General features: G+C 36.8%; 1 long non-coding RNA gene across 1 annotated transcript; it reads left to right on the top strand.

Moving 5' to 3' along the window:
- Positions 1 to 9,134: 9,134 nt before the first annotated feature.
- On the top strand, positions 9,135 to 12,005 carry LOC114147487 (uncharacterized). Its single transcript, XR_003596067.1, has 2 exons — positions 9,135 to 9,227; positions 11,752 to 12,005. It is a non-coding gene; the product is annotated as an uncharacterized LOC114147487 (long non-coding RNA).
- Positions 12,006 to 20,036: the final 8,031 nt, after the last annotated feature.

The raw sequence follows: 20,036 nt of genomic DNA, 5'->3' as shown, positions 1-20,036 counted from the left end.
GCATTGTCTCGGTTACAAACAGCGCCAACACTGAGACTTATCATGCCACACCTTTCATACTACCAATCTGAAACCAAAACATTGGTTCTACAACTTAATCCAAACCAGCTGGCCTGCACGCATTCCAGTTTGTGAATTTCCTTGATGATCAAGAAAGTTATGTCTATTTCAGTTTTTCCTCAAACTGTGGTCCCTGGACCGTTGGTCCACCAGGAACTGCATGTAAACAACTATCTGTTTGCCGTGACATGAGCTCAAAGTGTGTTGCTACAGTTGGCTTACCAAAGGATTGTGTTTACAAATAATAATTAATAAATGACTTAAGACTGGGACACTAAAAATAAACCCTGAAGATAATTGGAAAGTCTCTCAGGGTGAGTAGCAGTGCTGTGCCCCGCCCTGACTAACTGCATCTTAACACCTAAAATAAAATTATTTATGTTGACTATCTACTGGCTGAATGAAAGTTTGTTTTTGCCAACACAACCCAAGTCTATTTTTCTTGCATTATGCTTCTAAATGACAAATAGCCCTAAAATGTTATGTTTTATCGTGGCCTCGCATTTACAAAACAGCGCCACCTTTCACATCAGGAAGAACAAAGACACTGAGTTTAGAGACTAATGTTTTCATTCCCAGGTTGTATATATTAAGATGTTGTGTTTTTGTTAGGTAATCCGAAGTGTTTGTTAAATAAGTTAAGCTCTCAACCTGAAAAGGTGTGAGAAACACTGATATATTTATTCCCTCCTGGACAACTGTGACATGGCAGATAAACATATTGATGGGTTAGTGTACTCTATGACGAGAGTTGCTTAAGCAATGAGAAACTTGCTGCAGGTCTTTATAAAGCATAATAAGCCACCAAATGGTTAAAGAAATAGTGCTTTAACATAAGTATTAATGCATATACAATTACATAATATTTATGTTGTGACTCTTTTAAGTCCTAAATTCTTCTGAAGCAAAATATGGCAATAATTTGTAAGTCAAATTTTAAAAAATGAACATAAGACTTCCAGTATTGCAGTAGACACAGAAAAAAGGGCAACAGATCCAGTGTTGCAATTATATATTGGTTTATCCACAGGATTCATTCTGTTTGTCATGTAATTAAGTAAGTCTAGCATACCTAAATGTTACAGAAGCCTCGCCGCCTCAAATTAATTTTCCACGGCCACAGTGAACTTTGAATTTTAATAAGCTTTTATCACATAATCTGCATTATTGTTAAATGGAATAACTACTAAAGATGCACACTCACAAAGGGAATGCCTAATGAGTTTTGCATGACTTATTGTCTGTCTCGCAGTCAGCTTCATTTATAGCCATGCTAAATTGATTTGGAAAATATTATTAAACCTACTGAACCATCCTCTATCTAATTATTACAGGGCAACCTGAACATTTATATTACTATATATACGCACACAATGAAGCTGTTTCATTCTGTAAGTCAAAGCAAACCTTTGGAGCCTCTTGCTCTCTTCTCTGAGCGCCTGCATGCTCTGAATGCTAAGCTGCTAAAGAATAGAGCCTATTTCCAAGGCTTCCTTCTTTTTCCTTGTGTTTAAACTGGAAAATCACCATGAATCCATCCTTGGTTGATGTTTAACTGGGTGGTGAGGAGCTAAAGGGATAAAGTCCAACCAGCTTTAAGCTAGAGAAATCATGATATTTTTCAGGGAATCTCTTCTTTGCTGGTAGAAACACCGAGTAGGAGTGTATTAATACATGACATTCTTTACAAAATGGTTTCATTCTTTTCTTGTCGCCTCTTTGAAGATGAGATTTATTAAGTTGATACTGAGAGCAAGAACATGGTTTGTCAGCATTATTTTATCTGTAATATAAATGAATATCTGCTGCACTGTGACAACTTAAGATACACCGTTAGGGCGAGTGACTTTTATTTATCAGCTAAAAAAAACTCAGAAACTATTTCTCTAACTTTTCTAGGTGTTCCTTACGGAGCCCTCTAAGGGACATGGGGAATTTTTTTTCTTTTGCGTTCCCTCGCAAAACTTTTGCGTTCCCTCGCAAAACCTTTTGCGTTCCCTCGCAAAACTTTTGCGTTACCTCGCAATACTGTACTGGTCAGTTATGCAGCATAATTGAACACTGCCAGCCTTTCTTACGGTGGGCGCCGTATTTTCTGCTTTAATATAAGGTTATGTGAGGTTTTTCCATGAATTTTAGAATCTTTTGTGAAATATCTGAAGTTTTATATCTTTCTTTAGGATAGAAAGGCACCACAAACCTACGATATAAACAGAAACCTTCCGTAAGTAGGAAAGAAATAAAAATACATTATAATTTGGACTATTTCTGAGTTATTATCGCGGGTAATAAATCATCTGACAGTTTTGATTGTGTCTCTGTTGTGTTCTAGTCTGAATGGTTTAAAGAGCTGCTTTCAGTTCCATCTCAGCCTTAACAGACATAAACATGCAGGAAAAAATCGATTTTCAATCAGTGTTTTGCACCAAACAGTTAATAATAATAAACAAGTTTTCACTGAGGCTCTGTAAGAGCCATATGAATGAAATAAGTAATTATTGATATGACAGGAGCAGCGGCTTTGACACTTGTGTGGTGGGTGTGTCGATGTGGGCGTGACGTCACCAGGTATGAATGGGAAGGATACTGGCTTTGTGTGTATTAGGAAGCAGATGAGCGGGGCGGTCAGTCCTTGCAAAGTTTGGAACCTGATCATCAAAATGGAATAAATCGATAATTGTGACAGAACAAAGAAAAGGTTTGGAGTTGATTGATAAACGGACAGATGAGATTCCCAGAGTTAACCCAGTGCGGCCCTTTACCATCATTAGTTTGTTGTGTTTTTAATAATAAAAACTTGTTAACAGTAAAAACTGTTTGGTGCAAAACACTGATTGAAAATCGATTTATTACTGCATGTTTATGTCTGTTAAGGCGAAGATGGAGCGGCACTGAAAGCAGCTCTTTAAACCATTCAGACTACGAACACAATAGAGACACAATCAAAACTGTCAGATGATTTATTACCCGCGATAATAACTCAGAAATAGTCCAAATTATAATGTATTTTTATTTCTTTCCTACTTACGGAAGGTTTCTGTTTATATCGTAGGTTTGTGGTGCCTTTCTATCCTAAAGAAAGATATAAAACTTCAGATATTTCACAAAAAGATACTAACATTCATGGAAAAACCTCACATAACCTTATATTAAAGCAGAAAATACGGCGCCCACCGTAAGAAAGGCTTGCAGTATTCAATTATGCTGCATAACTGACCAGTACAGTTTTGCGAGGGAACGCAAAAGTTTTGCGAGGGAACGCAAAAGGTTTTGCGAGGGAACGCAAAAGTATTGCGAGGGAACGCAAAGGTTTTGCGAGGGAACGCAAAAGTTTTGCGAGGGAACGCAAAGGTTTTGCGAGGGAACGCAAAAGTATTGCGAGGGAACGCAAAAGTTTTGCGAGGGAACGCAAAGGTTTTGCGAGGGAACGCAAAAGTATTGCGAGGGAACGCAAAGGTTTTGCGAGGGAACGCAAAGGTTTTGCGAGGGAACGCAAAAGTTTTGCGAGGGAACGCAAAGGTTTTGCGAGGGAACGCAAAAGTATTGCGAGGGAACGCAAAAGTTTTGCGAGGGAACGCAAAAGTATTGCGAGGTAACGCAAAAGAAAAAAAATTCCCCATGTCCCCTAGAGGGCTCCGTAGTTCCTCATGGCTGCATATTAGGGCCCTGGTTTTTACATTCTGAATAAATGTTTGTGATAATTGTGCTGACTCCATTATAATGTTTTGTTTAGTTTACTTTATACTAAATCGTAAGTGGCATACTAGAGCCTTACTGACACCTAGTGGGCTTTGTTCACCGGTTCGAAACCGGTCCGGTCTGGCTGTACACATTGTGTCAGCCGCTGTCCTTCAGACACCTTTGTCCCTGGGACATTATTCGTCTGTAAGTTCATTTATGAATTATTATTTCAGTATTGTGTAATATTTTGTCAGGAAATTTTTTTCTATATTTTCCAACTAAAATTCTAAGCTAAGCTACATTGTTAGCTAGTTTGTTTGCAGGGGTCTGGTTGCTTTCTGTATTTTCTCTGTGGTGGATGTATACTTTGTTTTGTGTTTGTCACAATTTTACAAACAAAAAATAACTTATTCCAAAATAAAACCAAGAAAAACTATCAGGGACTGGATTGTTTTCAACTCTGATGCTTTGCTAGCTGTCTAGCTTTGTAAGAGCAACACATGGTGAGGGCAGCACAGTAATTCAAAAAGTACCAGACTCCGTCTTTATGCAGATAACACAATTGTCTTCTGCTCAAATCATATTTAACATGTTTTTTATCCATGACAATAAGCTCCCAGACCTAGAGGACATCAGTAATTCAGATGCTTGAATATCCACAATTTTGTTTGCTCACTTTAACACAACTTAAATTGGTAAAAAAAAATTTTTTATGATATTCTCAGAGTTACTTTAGCATCTTAACAATAAAAACTGCTCCAGGGGATCGCATTAAAATGTAAATTTCTTGACAGTATTTTTGACAGCCTTTTTCTTCTTTGTAATATCATGTAATAAAAACTTTGCTAGGGACATACCTTTTTATATTTATGTGTCAAACACTCACCAGCTAGGTCCACAAAGCAGGTAGGTTAAATCTTTTACTTTGTAAGTCTCCAATTCGTCACGAAAACATTCTCCAGTGATTTTGGTTCATGTTGACATAATAGCGTCATGCAGTTGCAGCAGATTTGTTTGCTGCGTATTGTCAAGAAAATCCGAGCTCATCCCATTTCCCCATGCTGGAGATTTTAGTTTAACAGTAATAATAAATAAAGTTATCTTTAAAATGAATCACTCAAGTGACATCAAGGCCCAGCAGTAGACTTAAGTGTCAATAAAGTTAGTTTAACAGTAATAATAAATAAAGTTATCTTTAAAATGAATCACTCAAGTGACATCAAGGCCCAACAGTAGACTTAAGTGTCAATAAAATAAATCTGGTTGTGTGTGTTGTTTTTGTCTCATGCAAACTTTGCTTTAATTCTACTTTTTTCTATCTAATCATAAGAAATCATAGTCAGTCAGAGAGAGTCATTAAACAGGAAAAGCAGGTTTCCTGGAAAAAGAGGAAGTTTCCAGCCTGCAGATTTATAAAAATAGCTGAGACTATTTTAAAGCATGAAAGTTTTAAAAAATTAAATCTAAACATTTTGAGTAATTTGATAAGATTCAAAGTAAAATACTTATATTAATATTGATTTACTTGTAATAATACTTACACTTATATTTGTGAGAACACTTATAAGAAAAACAAGCAAAGGTAACTTTGGTATCAAATAATTAGAATAATAGATTATTCTTGGTTTCTTTTCAGAAAACATCTGTAATAACTCACATTAAGATTATAATAAGAATAATTAATAAGTTATGGTTATAAAATTATAAATGAATGCTAAATCAGAGAAGCTAAAGAAAATAAATGTGATATAAATGTGATTTTGACATTGAACTTGAAATGGTGTAAAAGGTGTAAAACTGCAATTAAACATCACTGATATGTTGGAGGTAGATGGTAGGTGAAAGGTGACAGGAAGGGAAAAAGGGGAACTAACAGGAGAGCAGAGATGATCAGCGCTTTATTTGGACATAGGAGGTTGAGCAACCCTGAGACATTGGCACAGACATCATGACATGATGTCTCTTAAGACAGTGACGGATATGAGATCATCTGTCTAAGCAGACAGATAAACCCTATATAAGGTGGGTGCAAAAGAGGAACCTTTCGTTGGATCCTCCGGGCAGCTTCGAGCCAAGATCGAGATGGACAAAGAACTCTGCAGCTGAAGAAGACCCGGGGCCACGGAGCCGAAGACTGTCTCGCTCATGGAGACCAACCCGTCTGGCCCACAATCTGTGGCTTCGAATCGCACTTCTCTCATCGGCTGGGTTCTGACCCCAAAGACAAAGATGAAGACAAAGACAAGGAAGAAGAACTGGTGCCTTTTTTCCTGCCAGCACCAAGTCCTGTGTGACCTCACCATCCATGCGGAGAAGAAGTTCATCGGACCTACAGAGATCCCTGCCTTCGTCGATCAACTTCCTCCTCCTGCTGCCGCACCTTCTTCGTCGTCGTGCCAGGTCTGGGGTTCGAGACGCCAAACTCCGTCCGTCTCTCTCAAAGGTTCCCTTTTTTAGTTCTCAGTGTCAGCAGTAGGGAAAGATAGACTAGATGACTGATTTTACTTATTTGATTATTTCTGCTACTGAATTAAGCTGTACTGACCCTTGCAAAAATGCCTTACTAATAAAATATTTAGCATAAAGAAAATCTAAAGATGTTGTGGACATTCAGTTAATGAGTCGCCTTAAAGTTCTTTGATGGTTGTAAAATAGCTGTGATGTTTGATTCTGGAGAGGAAAAAGTGGAAAATGTTTTTAGGTTGCTGGTAGCCCATATTTAAAATATCATCCTTGGGACTCGACCGAGTCACTAAAACCTACCTGGTTCAATAACAAATGCAAGTTGCAAAATAGAGAACGAGCGACCGTTAACAGGTGTGCTCTGTGAAACTAGTTGGCTGTAGGCTGCTCAGTCTGGCTAATTCACAGGGGGAAGAAGGGTGGGACACCTGGATGTAGGCCGTCAGATAACCAGGCGAATCGTTTCTCGAAACCAGCTTAAACAGAGTTTACTTCAGTTCTGGACAGGGTAAATCCCAGCAGATTTAGGAAACTCAACGTACCCGTTAGACGGAGAGCTGGTAGCACATCTCCCCTCTCAGAAGAGGAAGTACGAGAGTGAGAGAGTAGAGACAGAAAGGAGGGGGGGGTGTTGCGCAACAACAGTATAAATGTTTTATGTCTCCTGTTCCAGCACATCCCACAGGTGCTCTCAGTCTGGAGAGGCGATGGGAGTTCAGGGAACTTTTTGTCATGTTTAAGAAATATGTTAGTTGTGATTTGAGCTTTAACACATTAAATTACCAGGATGGAAGGGGTGAAGATGGGAAAACTCGGTTCTGAACATATAAACATGTTCAGGCTTCAACTTTTTGAATAATGCCAAATAATACCACCATCTTGTATAATTACACCAAATCAGCACCCTGAATCCTTCATATAAGGCTAAAAAGATCTACTCTTTAATGTTGCCTAACACTCTGAGTTTTCAGTTTAAAGTGAGACTCGTTGGAACAGGCAACTTTTTTCCAATCTGTCGTTCAATATAGGTGAGCCTGAGAATTGCAGTGACAATTTGCTGTTCTTATCTGACAGGAGTGTCACTTGTTGTGGTTGTTTTGCTTCTGTTGCTGTGAAAACCCTCAGATCTGGAGATGGGTTGTGCATTCAGAGACGGTTTTCAACGTTCCTTGTATTTAACCTTCTTTATCTTTGCCAGTCTCTGTAAACCTTAAAGATGTTTGTACACAAAAATCCCAGTACACCCACAGTTTCTGAAATACTCAAACAAATCGGGCTAGCACCAAAAATCACACTGCAAAAATAAAATCTTATCAAGTATTTTTAGTCTAGTTTCTAGTGCAAATATCTTAGTACACTTAAAATAAGACAAAACAAACTTACAAGTAACTTTTCAGACAGTTAGAGGCTTGTTTTAAGTAAATAACTCCTTAGTATTGATGTATTGATGACATAGTAGAAGTTCCACTGGCAGATTATTCCACTTATTAGAAAAATGCCTTATTTAAATAATCTGCCAGTGTAACTTATATATTATTCATTAATATTAGGAAATTATTTACTTAAAACAAGCTGAAAAGTTACTTGTAAGTTACTTTAGTCTTATGTTAAGAGTATTAAGATATTTGTGATAGGAACTAGACCAAAACTACTTACAGATGGCACATTCAAAGTCAATTAAATTCCTTTGCATTCCCAATTTGATGCTTGGTTTTGATTACAACAATTTATTTTCACATTGCCAAGATGCAGAAATGCATTAATAATTAAATATTTATTAAGAAATCACAAGAAATTGACTAGTTTCTCTTGAAAGGAGAATTTGATTAAAATCAATACTTTTACCTGGATACATGGAGGACATAGTAATGATAAATAAACTGTTCAGATTAAACTCTTTGATGGCAAGTAGTATCCTTGAATTTAGTTTTCACTCATGAAGTTTTGATAATTGCAGATAAGACACAGGTTTTGCTCTGTAATTCAGTAGGAGGAACATTAATTTACTACAAAATACAGCAGCTATGATTTGTTTCCCTTATCTGTATAGATGGCTGTCTACAATGTGTGCACTCTAACTGGCGCTGCTGCCGTCATTACTGCTGCTATGGAGACAGGAGGGCGGACACGGTCTCATCCAAATCCATCAGCAAGTCTGAGTTATTCAGCCCTGCCCTGCTCTGGACAGGCTCAAGCATGGAGTTCACACCAGTGGGAGGGGCACGGGAGGCTACTGAATCATTCCGCATCAAATGGCGGCTTTAGAAAATCAATGCTTCTCCAATTTTTTATTTATTTCTTCTTTTTTTTTCTGTAGTCGAAGTTGCCAGGGGTTGAGGAGAGGAGGATGCTGAGGGAAGACGAAATAGCGTCTGGTTGTGAAAGGTGGATATCCTCTCCATGTTAATCAAGATGAAGGGGTCGGAGAGGCATTGATGGTGAGCAGGAGCCCATTACAGTCAGCCAAGGTTGCATTAGCCGGGAATAACATGTGGAAACAGTATACGTGGGGATCACACTGAGCCACATGCTCCATAAAGCAAACCGAGGGCAGTCACAGTGGCATGAGTGGGGTCACGCTGAGCCATGTCTGATCTCTAACCCCGAATCCCACAGGGGAAACCAACAACGGCTGTTTCCAGGGCTTCAAACGCCGGCCTGTCCACATCCATTAATCAGATAAAGCTATAAAATGGAAGCATTTGATACTGAGAATTCACGTAGGTTTTTCATGTATACCTGAAAAGCTGCACACAGGAGGCACCAACTCAAACTCAGCCTGCTGTCCTGATCCGAGTTATGTTTTCAGTTACTAAGTTCATTTATGTAAGTCAAATCGGGGGAAAGCCTGCCCTCGTGTGTTCTTTTCTGGAATTGCAACTTAGCGAGCTTTTTTTATTTGAAACAAAACTTTATTGAACAGCAGTAGCAGTTAAGCTGACAACATGGCGTCAGCACCCACTTCGTGATGTCCGGTTGGAGTGAATTTCTGCCGACATCTTTCGTTTATGGTTTCCTTTCCGGTATGTACTGCGGGAGTAATTTTGTGGGATTGTTTCTGTGCTACATGTAGCGCAGTAATGTGATATTTGACTGTGCAATAAGTTTCTTTGAAATGCAAAGTAACCTCGATTTGTGAGGTTATCAAATATGGCGTCGGTAGTATAGATTTGTACGTAACACCATCATAATTCAGTAATACTTTTTATTTTTGTTTTGTTCTTTCTGAACTGAACTGATGAGAGTTTTACATAGATGTAATAAGAAACAGGGTATTTTCACAAATAATTCACCCTGGATTATTTGGCAAGTGAATTTTAACTCAGCTTTCCAAATAAATTGGTTAAAATTTGCTATAATGGTTCAACAAATGCAGTGATTACTTTTTCATGTTGTGCTATGCTGGTTTTAAACGCTTTTTTAAATTTACCAAGTGACATAATTTAAAAAACTACAGTTTTATTTACTCATCATTAGCAGAAAACAAGAACTCTGTAAGAGAAGCATATATATTTTCACACAGTGTGAATACATTACAGAAAATCTGAAACACATCTAAGTTAATCAGATGTTAGATAATTACAAGTAAAAGAACAACCTCGTCATGTTCAAAGTGTGGAAAAAATGAATCTATGATAGTGTAAAGACGTGAACAGAGTTTGTAAACGCGTCTCCATGGCCTTATCTTCTCTATACTGCGTGTATAGAACTTGAAAGGAGCTTGCTTTATTGGAAAGAAGAAACCATTACACATTTGTCAGCTGCCAAGGATGGAGGAGCCATGGGGAAATGTCAGGCACTTCCAAAACAACTGAAATGGATGAGTGCTTTAGATTTGTAATTGTATAGAATGGACTTTAGGTCTTGCTGCCTCCTGTGTCATAAGATCCAGAAGGGCTCCACCCATTAAAATAAATCCTTCACAAGTTTCCTTTGATTTGTTCTGAAAATAGGTTGATGTTTGGTGTTTTATTTGATCATATTAGGGGCAGAGGTGGGCAGAGTACCCACAAATTGTACTCAAGTAAGAGTGGCACTACTTCAATATTCAATATAACTTTACTGAGGTAAAAGTAAAATGTAGCCAACCAAGGAATTACTCAAGTAAGAGTAAGTGAGTGATAAAATTATCAGTAATTTAATATTTAAAAATTACTTCAGCAGATGGACCAAAATATAAAGTTAAGTGGAAATTTTGGTATTTTAAGGACGAAAATGACAATAATTCATATTAGTAACAAAAAATTACATCAGGCAAAGTAAACAAATTTTGAAATCAGTTTCTTTCAATGAAACATTTATGAAACTTTAACTAAAACTGCAGGTGTGTGTCTTTATTTGGTGAATTTTTGGTTAAAACATGTCTATTTTTCATTCAATGGGCTGAGAATCCAGAAATTTTACTCAAATAAGAGTAGAAATACTTCGTAATAAAATAACTCAAGTAACAGTAAAAGAAACAGCATAGTAAAAATACTCCTAAAAGTAAAAAAAAAAAAAAAAAGTTGCTTAGGTAAATGTGACTAGTTACTACCCCCTCTGATTAGAGGACATATCAATTGCCTTTTTTGTTTAGTGGGTAATGTCTTATTTTAGATATTATAAAACAAGTTATGAAATATTCCAAATGTCACATTTTGAAACCAGAAACAACCAAAATCCCAATTGTATTCACAATAAAAAATTACATTCAACTTTCATAAGCCTATTAAGTCTTTAATCTGCTGCTTTTGGACGTTGCAGTTTGCTTCTTTTTTCTCCTTTTGAGCGCATGGAGTTGGTTTTGTCATGCGTGGCCATTTTGTCCAAGTCGTCCCAAATGTATTTTCATCACTCTTTTATAGCTTTTGGCTTAATTTTTATTTTATTCTTTTATGCTATTGCATATACTGTCAACTTTAGACATGAAAGTGAATATAACTATCCTCAAACCTGAACGCACTTAAAAAGGAAAACTTATTTAAATTGTAATATGTTCTTTTTGTTGAAAGCATGATGATCTGGGAGTTCTGCCTCATGAGATCTTAAAAACAAAACTTAAAAAAAAATTTTTATGTACCAATTTAGCTATCTGTTTTTAATTGTTTTGCACTTATTGTTGCTTATACATGTCTTGCACAAAGTGCAAAAGTTAGCATTTATATTAAAACTGTCTCCACTTTTATTGATCTGGCTCTTATTCTATGTTATTTTATAGTTTTATATAACTTGTTTCTGTTTTTGACCTAAAATGCATCGTAACTTCATTCTGCAGTGACACCGTGTTGAATGACAGAGATAATCTAAATCTGAAAAGTAACATTTATCTATTGGAACAAAACTTATATTGTCTTACAGATACATTTATTAATTCCACTGTTAATAGCAGACATTTTCAGAACAGTGCAGATCCATGTTGGTTTTCCAAAGCAGCGCCTCAGATAAATGATGCTCAACAACCTTTCCAACGTGATCTGCTCTCTCTGTCTTCTGTGTTATTAGTATCACTTCACTCACCTCGTCTGCCACAGCTCAGAAGTAGATTTATATCTTTGATTTGGTGTTCAGGCTCTATCGGGTGAGGGAAGGTGGAGACTACGGTCTTAGCAGTTGAGCAAGGAAGCAAGAAAGATAATGGACTGGAAATGGTTTCCTGCATCAGATCATGACTGATGGCACTGACTCTGAGGAGACAGGCCGGTATACAGCGACTGTTTTTTCTTTTTCTTTTAAGTTCTGAACTTACAGAAGTTGTACACTGACTTGTGAATTATCCTTGGAGTAATGTGTGTTATTGGAGTAAAGCTGTTTCAGAAAAAGTACTCATGAAATCCATCAATTCATTAAATTGATTGACAAACTTATTTTTAGTTAAATATGAAGAAATAACAAAGACAAACAGAGTGGCAGAGATTCTGCAATTAACTGTATAATTTATGATGATGCAGGCTTTTGGGATTCAGTGCAAAAGATTAGAAACAATGCAAAAGAACAGCAATAACGAAAAAGTTGTACCTTATCACTGAAAAATACTGGAAGTCTAAGGAAATCACCATGAAGGTTGGAAGCCACTGTTGGATGCACAGGACCTTCAATTCCCTTCACAGGTTGCACTGCTTGAGAGACCACGAGGGAATTAGGCCTTCCTTGAAAAAATCTGTTGTCACTCAACCCTGTCTGACCCTGCATCTAAAAATAATCCCAGCCTGTAATACAAAAGCAGAGGTATCATGAACTAACTCAGCACAGAAGCTTCTAGTTTCCATTTAATGATTTGCACTTATTTTCTGTCATGAAAAACATGGAGAGTTATGAGATGGAAAAGAACGGAGTGCCGTGCGTCACTGTTATTAAAGCAACACCGTTTCTACTCTACATTTGAAAGTTATGAGTGGCACGTCCATTAAGCGGCGGACTGCAGTCTCGCTGTCCTTGTGGATAGCCTGAATAATTTACTAGCTAATATCAACTTCATATACTTACAGAACTGAACAGCTAAAGGGTATAATCTATCCAATAAATACTATAAAACTACTATTACATTGAGCGTGTATTTGTTTTATGCTTTACTACATGTCAGATTCAAAATAATAACTGTTATAAATAGCACTATTCCAGCAATGTTATGACTAAATCTTGTAAGGCTAGATTTTAGATGTATGTTTTTTACTTTTGTTTTGAAAGGAGAACAAAAATTTTTCACACAACTGTATTATTTAAATTAGAAACATAGAAACTTTTAAAGTACGCAATTGTGCCAGGTGACAAAGAAAACAAAAAGGATATGACAAAAATTTTATTTCCTGACCTACATGCAGAACATTTTGTGACAGAATTAAAAATCTTTCCCACTCTAATAAAAATGGTGGCAACAGGATGGTGATGCTGAATGCTTTTCTTCAACGGTGAATAGAGAAGCTTGTCAGAGTTTGTGGGAAGATGAATGGAGTGAAATTCAAGGGAAATTATGGAGGAAATTCTGTTAGGCTGCAAAGAAGAGTTGATGGTTTCACCTTCCAGTAGGACAACAGCTATAAACATGCAGTCAGAGCCACAATCAAATAAAAATAACTTAAAAATAACAGAACCCTTACAGCAAAACTAAGATTGAACCATTTTTCTAAAAAGAATTGGCAAAAACTGAATTCTCAACGCTAACAGAAACATACATACAAAACCAGCATCTGTAAGTGTAGCAAAATGTAAAGTAGAGGGCTGTGTACATATCATGCTGTTCAGCGTTTGTTTTGGACCAAATTGCAAATGAGGCAAGTAAATTAAAATAAAGAGTCTTTACTACAGATGTTATAAAGCTTTACAAAAAACAAAAACAAGAAATAAAACAAACTGTTGAAAAAAAATAGGAACAAAACAGGAGGTTTATAGAAGGATCAGCTGAGAACAGAATGGAGCAAATAACATTATATACCAGGAGGAAGGATCCAGAGCAGCAACTAGGCAGGTGATTAAATGATGTATTGCAGCTATGAGAAACAGAAATCTGAAGGCAGAGGGAAATGAATAATGAACAAAACAAATACACTCGGATGTAGGAAGACACAAAAACCAGGGAAGTGTACAAACCAGAGACAAACAAACCAAACATACAGGGACGAATCAAGACGCTAAACAAAATATGACATAAACTCAGCGAGAGGAACTACAGGAAAACAGGATGTAAAAAGAAAAAACCCTGGATCTCAAGGAAATGCTCATTTCAACATAAAGCAGGAACTACTGAAGATGCTAAAGTCCACAGCACAAATCAGTTGGTAAATCTGTAGGAAACTGAGCGAAATACGGCTTGCAATGCATGACAAAACTAAAAATCACACAAAATATTAAAAGTACTGTCATGATCCAAGTTTGTCGCTGGTCATTTTGGTAAATTTTCTCCTCTTTTGTTTTCTCTGTTAACCCTTATTGCTCCAGCTGTTTTCTGTTTCCTGTGTATATTTATGTTCACCTGTGCCTCCTCTGCCCTGTCGGATTCTCTTTTGTGTTCTGCAGAGTCGTTTCTGCTGAGATCTCTCACACACTTTGTGCTGCTCTGGCTCTTTAAACATTAAAGAGATACTTTGTTGAACTCACCGGGTCGTCAACCCTGGTCTTCCTCACCATTCCGTGTTTTCCTGACGAATACAAAAGGAAGATTTAAATGATTATGACAAATGGACAACAGTTTATATAACAATTTATAAAAATGTTTTGGAAAGCCTTTTTCCTTTTTAATTATCAAATCAAATTTTATTTGTATAGCACATTTCAGCAGCAAGGCATTTCAAAGTGCTTTACATCATAACAAACACAGAAACACGATGCAACATAGAATCAATCATTAAGTCAAGTTCCATCAATAAATTTGTAATTGATTACATTTCAAATACAATCCTAAACAGGTGGGTTTTCAGTTGAGATTTAAAAGAAGTCAGTGTTTCAGCTGTTTTACAGTTTTCTGGAAGTTTGTTCCAAATTTGTGGTGCATAGATCCTGAAAGCTGCTTCTCGTCGTTTGGTTCTGGTTCTGGGGATGCAGAGCAGAACCAGAACCGGAAGACCTGAGAGATCTGGAAGGTTGATACAATAAAAGCAGATCTTTAATGTATTGTGTTGCTAAGCCGTTCAGTGACTTGTAAACTAACAACAGTATTTTAAAGTCTATTCTTTGAGCTACAGGGAGCCAGTGGAGGGACTTTAAAACTGGTGTTATGTGCTCTATCTTCCTGGTTTTAGTGAGAACGCGAGAAGCAGCATTCTGGATCAGCTGCAGCTGTTTGATTGATTTGTTGGACAGACCTGTGAAGACGCTGTTGCAATAATCAATACGACTGAAGATGAACGCATGGATGAGTTTCTCTAGATCTGGCTGAGGCATTAGTCCTTTAATCCTGGATGGTTCACAGTCAGTCTTTGGAGTCAGATTTTACATCGTATCTCATGTCTCGATAACCTTTAGCTATGCTTAATTCTTACATAATGTCCAGTCAGTTATTTGCGTGCCACCAAATCACCTCTGACTCGTTGAGACAGGAACTCTGTGGAGTTTATCACCAAGGACTAGAAGCAGTTTCCTTAAATCCAGTGACTTACACACACCTTGATCCAACACAATGTAGCACATGACCTTACACCTTGTCATCAGTTCATGGTCGGTCTCTCTTCTGATGAGTGTCAAACTGCACAGCTACTCACCACTGCTGCTTCTAACAAGCTTCGCCATCCAAGCTTGGAAATTTGGAATTTTTTTTGCACATTTGCTTTATTAGAAGAAAGAAATCTTCTAATACAGCAAATACAGCAAGACAAGCTTGCTGTATTTTGTCAAATTTAATAAAAATAACTAAAAACAGATTTGGGTGCATTAAAGTCTGTTTGAGTAAATGTCGGTCACATCGTTTTTACCCAAATTGGGTAGGTTCTCTTAAAGTTGAACCATTTCTCCCTTCAAAAACTTATTACCTCTGGTGTTTAAGAAATGCAAGACTAAAACCTGAAACAGTGTACTGAAACATAATTTGCCCTCAGTCTGATTGCTGCTGCTGAAGCCTTTCTAAGGACATAAGCTGGTCAGCAAAAAGATGATTATGCAGCTGGAGTTCTTTGAAAAATTTCTACTGACAACTGTTCTTTTTCTTCAAACTGGGTCACAAACAAAGTTGTATGGAGTGTTAAAAGTGACACAATTAAATACATAAATAGAGATGGACCAGGTTAACATATCCTACTGCTGCTAAAATGATATAACATATTAACTTTTACAATTTTAACAAAGTTACCACAATTATCCCCATCATATTATCATATTTTGTACTATTCTAACAAATCTTTTAAAACAAATATGTTTACTGGGTGGAAATATGTTCATGTGCACATATTTGATGTTTTAATTACTTAAACTTTAGATAAATCTAATGTTTGTAAACTGAAGTTGTTTATACACAAGCTTGACCAATATGGCCGAATTTAATTTAGTTAAATATTGCTATTTAGATTATGATAAACTTCACCAGAAGCGGCACACGATGTGAAACCGGTTTAAAAAGCTGATTTTAACTGGTTACTTAGTCAGGTTATCTGATCTAGTAATTAGTCTGCAGTTTGCTGCTCACAGTTTAACTGTATCTTTAAATAAGTTAAGAATCGCGCTCCTTTAGTTTCCACAGCTGTTGGTGTTTTAATGACCAAACATATTTCAAAATATCTCTGTGTTGCAAGCAAGGCATGCTTACAACAAAGTCATTTACCTGAAGTTCAAGTCAGTGGCAACAATTTGCATCTCATCAGAGATTAATCCTAAACCTACTAGACTGGGACATTGTGATATCCCAGTCTAGTAGGTTACAAACAACAACATGCTCACTCTGCTTTTTTTTACTCTAGCTGGTTCCTGCTTTGTTTTCCTTCTGAGCTGCGGGGCGGTAATTATGAGGACATGATCAGATCCACTCCAAAGCGTGACCTCTCTCACACTGACACATGTTTACATTGGCCAAATGTGAGAGAGCAAAGTAGGCCAGGAACCCGCCTGTCTCTTCTCGCCTTACAGCCTTATTTACAGTCATCTCCTGCAGCCCTGATTGATAGCAGCCATCTCATTAAGAGCACAGCAGTCCAAGGCCTTCGACCAATGTCCTGTAGACACATCCTCTCTCACCCAGACTGCTGTGGTGTGATTAGATGTCCCTCTGGAAAGCAACTGTACTAGAGAGGAAGAAAAACACAACCTACTGCTTTGCTGCCTTGACGTTATTTCCAAAAGCATCCAGAGAAAATGTAAAGAGGGGAGTAGAGGAAAGGCAGAGAGGCTAGAAATAAGGTGTTGGTTCTGATGGGAGTGATTTATTAGTGTAGCAGGACACTTAATAATTACTTAACACACACACACATAGATCACCTTTACAGTATTTCTGTCAGGAGACGGCGAGAGAATGGAAATGATATGTGATTGATGCCAGGAAGCACAGGCACAGCCCAGGGGGAAAGCAGTGCAAGGTCTTACTTATAAAAACATCAATCAGGGAGCATGGTCTGTGAAACCGCGGGTTGTGAAACACCACCAGGTCCCCCACCCCCAGTCTCCACACTGAGGACCAGACTCAAAGAAAAGACGGGCTCTGTTGCTCATTTAATGATGACGACATGCAAGGCTGCAATTGAAGGAAACATCTCACTCCACTGTTTACCGTTGCTGCTGAAAACACTAAACTGGCCACATCACAGCGGCAATTATTATTTATGAACTTAATATAAATGCTGCGTGTGCAGAAGAGATTCCTGCATACACGCTGAATCTTAAATGTAGGATATGGAAGACAAGCTCTTGAGATTTTCCTAAAACACAAGATTACAGTAAATACAAATACAAGACTTAAACTTTGCAGTAAATCTAAAATTAAATCCATTTATTCTGTTTAAGCACACATGCAAAACCTAACGCACAAGCGCGCCCGCATACAAACAGCTTTTGAGAGCCCCTCTGCAGAATCAAGCCAAGTCTGTAGCGACGCTAAGAGCTCTGATTCTGTCAACGTTTCCCGCGAGAAGAAATAAAAATCTTGCATTGCTGTGTAGAATTGGCTTTGCTTGTAAAGAAAGAGATTATGATTCTAAAGCGTATCTTTGGATTATGGGATTTTTTTTAGGTAAGCAGTGAGATTTGTTTTTTGGGGGGATTTTTTCAGTTTTTATTGGGAAAAGAAACAACCTTTTTTTAAAATTTGCTATGACTGTTTTGTGTAGCGAATATTTATGACTGCACTGCCAAATTCATGCAGTTTTGGCTAGGACTTTACACACACTCATCTTCCATAGCAGTGCCATTTTCATTTCAGACCTGCTTATTTTTATTTTCATTTTTTCTGGGGTGATAAACTCGTGTAATAAAATACACTCAAGGTCAACACCACAAAAGAAGCTTATTTCTAATCAGCTTTATTTGTTTCTGTGACGCATTTCCTGATTCTTTCATGGTAGAAAAACAGGTAAATCGTCTCTTTTTGCAATAAAACTTGTTAAATTAATTTGCTTCACTGTGAACAACAACAATAATGAACCTGACTGGCAAGTTATGGTTTGGTTGAGCATTCGGTTGTTTTTCTTTTTCATTCTTGAGCAAGTTGAATTGGAGGACACCGAAAATATTGCATTCAAATTTTGAAAAGTTGACATTTTTTATATGCTGAATTTTTTAACACTGAAAATTTAAACTGTGAAAAATATGTATATTGAAAATTTGATCACTTTGAAATAGAAATGTGAATTTTTTTAATAAATGATAATTGCAACCATGTACAAATAATGACATTGAATTTTTTTTTAGGTTAAAAATATATTCTGAATTTATTTTAACACTGAAAAAGTAAGCACTAATATACAACATTCAAATTTCAGAGGCATTTTTTATTCAAATTCTGATGGCACATATTTACTTCCGTACCGGTCCCTCCTTGTAGACGAGTCTTGCAGGTGAAAAACATATTGTGACATCAGATAACCCCTAAAGAACAAAACTACTGATGTATTTTTCAAATAACAACTTTGTATTTGGAGAAACTTACAATTGATCACATAAAAAAAAACTAATTAAAAAAAAATTTGTACAAAAATGTTTTCCTACCTTTTTTAAAGAACTTTTTTTTTTAAATTGGGGAATAAATCCTGACACAAAGGATCATAATTCATGCATGAAGGGGTTAATTTATCAGGTAAAACCAAAATAATTTTCTTGTTGACTTAAATTGCATTTTAAAGGCAGCAGATGGACTTTCATTTTCGAATTAAGCCAGCTTCAGATGTTTTACAGTGTAACGTAATGAAAGCAGCAACCTTGCCAGAATAAGCTGATATACAGTTGATAGAGGGATAGATTATCTGTCCACAGTGAAAAAACTCACATAAATTATTAGAATTTGATATTCCTGCTTATAATGACTGGATGTAAAAGTCTGATTATAACTCTATTTTTGTTTTTAAAAAAATTGGGTTTTGATGCAGAACTTTTTTTCTCCAGATTTCGTGGTTTTTCTGTCACTAAGCATCGACAGTCGAGTTCACCACCCACTCAGTCACAGAGCCTTAGAGCCTCTAGGTTTAGAGTTTCTTTGTAGAATTATTTACAAGGCACTATTCTGCTCATTATTTTTACCTTCAGAAAGGTCATTTGTCAAGCCTCTTTTAATTGGGTTATTTTTTATGGGACAAGCACGGCCCTCTGGAGAGTATTTCATTTAAAATGTTGATAAGGTCCCGAATGTTCCTGTGTCTGGCTCCTATTACACCAGGGCAATGGTGAGTCTGGAAATATTAGAGCATAGAAATGAGCATTTTATGCTCTGACGCCTTAGAAATTGACATGTCTTTGGTGGGGAATGGTCTCAATGTATTGCCTGTTTCATTTTGAACATTTAATGATTGCATATGTGTCTATCTCTGGGGACATTTCTGTGTTTTGTTTTAATGGATTGTTTTTGTATTTCGTATTCTGATCATTTCATTGGAGACTTCCTTGAGCAAAATGTAAAAAGCACTTATGTTTTCTCCTGCCAACTATTTGCATTGCATTATAGTGCAGGTGCAGTGGCTGGGATCTGGAACCATACTAATGAATAAGCTTGTTTTAATTAACTTCAAGTTAAAATGGCGTGAAATTGAAAATGATTATTGCCAAAGTAAACATCCCTAATTAGGAAATGAGGAGTGTAAGTAAATTATTTGATAAGTATTGTTTATTTGGAGCTGTGCATCACCTGGTTTGGGTTAAGAGGTAATCTCTCCACACCACAAACCGAATACTTTGTGGCAGACAATTTCATTTAGTCTTAAGTGGAAGACATTAGTATTACTTTTACATTTAAA

Source organism: Xiphophorus couchianus, chromosome 7 (genome assembly GCF_001444195.1).
Source record: "Xiphophorus couchianus chromosome 7, X_couchianus-1.0, whole genome shotgun sequence".
In the NCBI taxonomy this organism is placed as follows: Eukaryota; Metazoa; Chordata; class Actinopteri; order Cyprinodontiformes; family Poeciliidae; genus Xiphophorus; species Xiphophorus couchianus.
The sequence above is the reverse complement of the archived record's forward strand: the minus strand, read 5'-3'. Positions and strand labels throughout refer to the sequence as shown.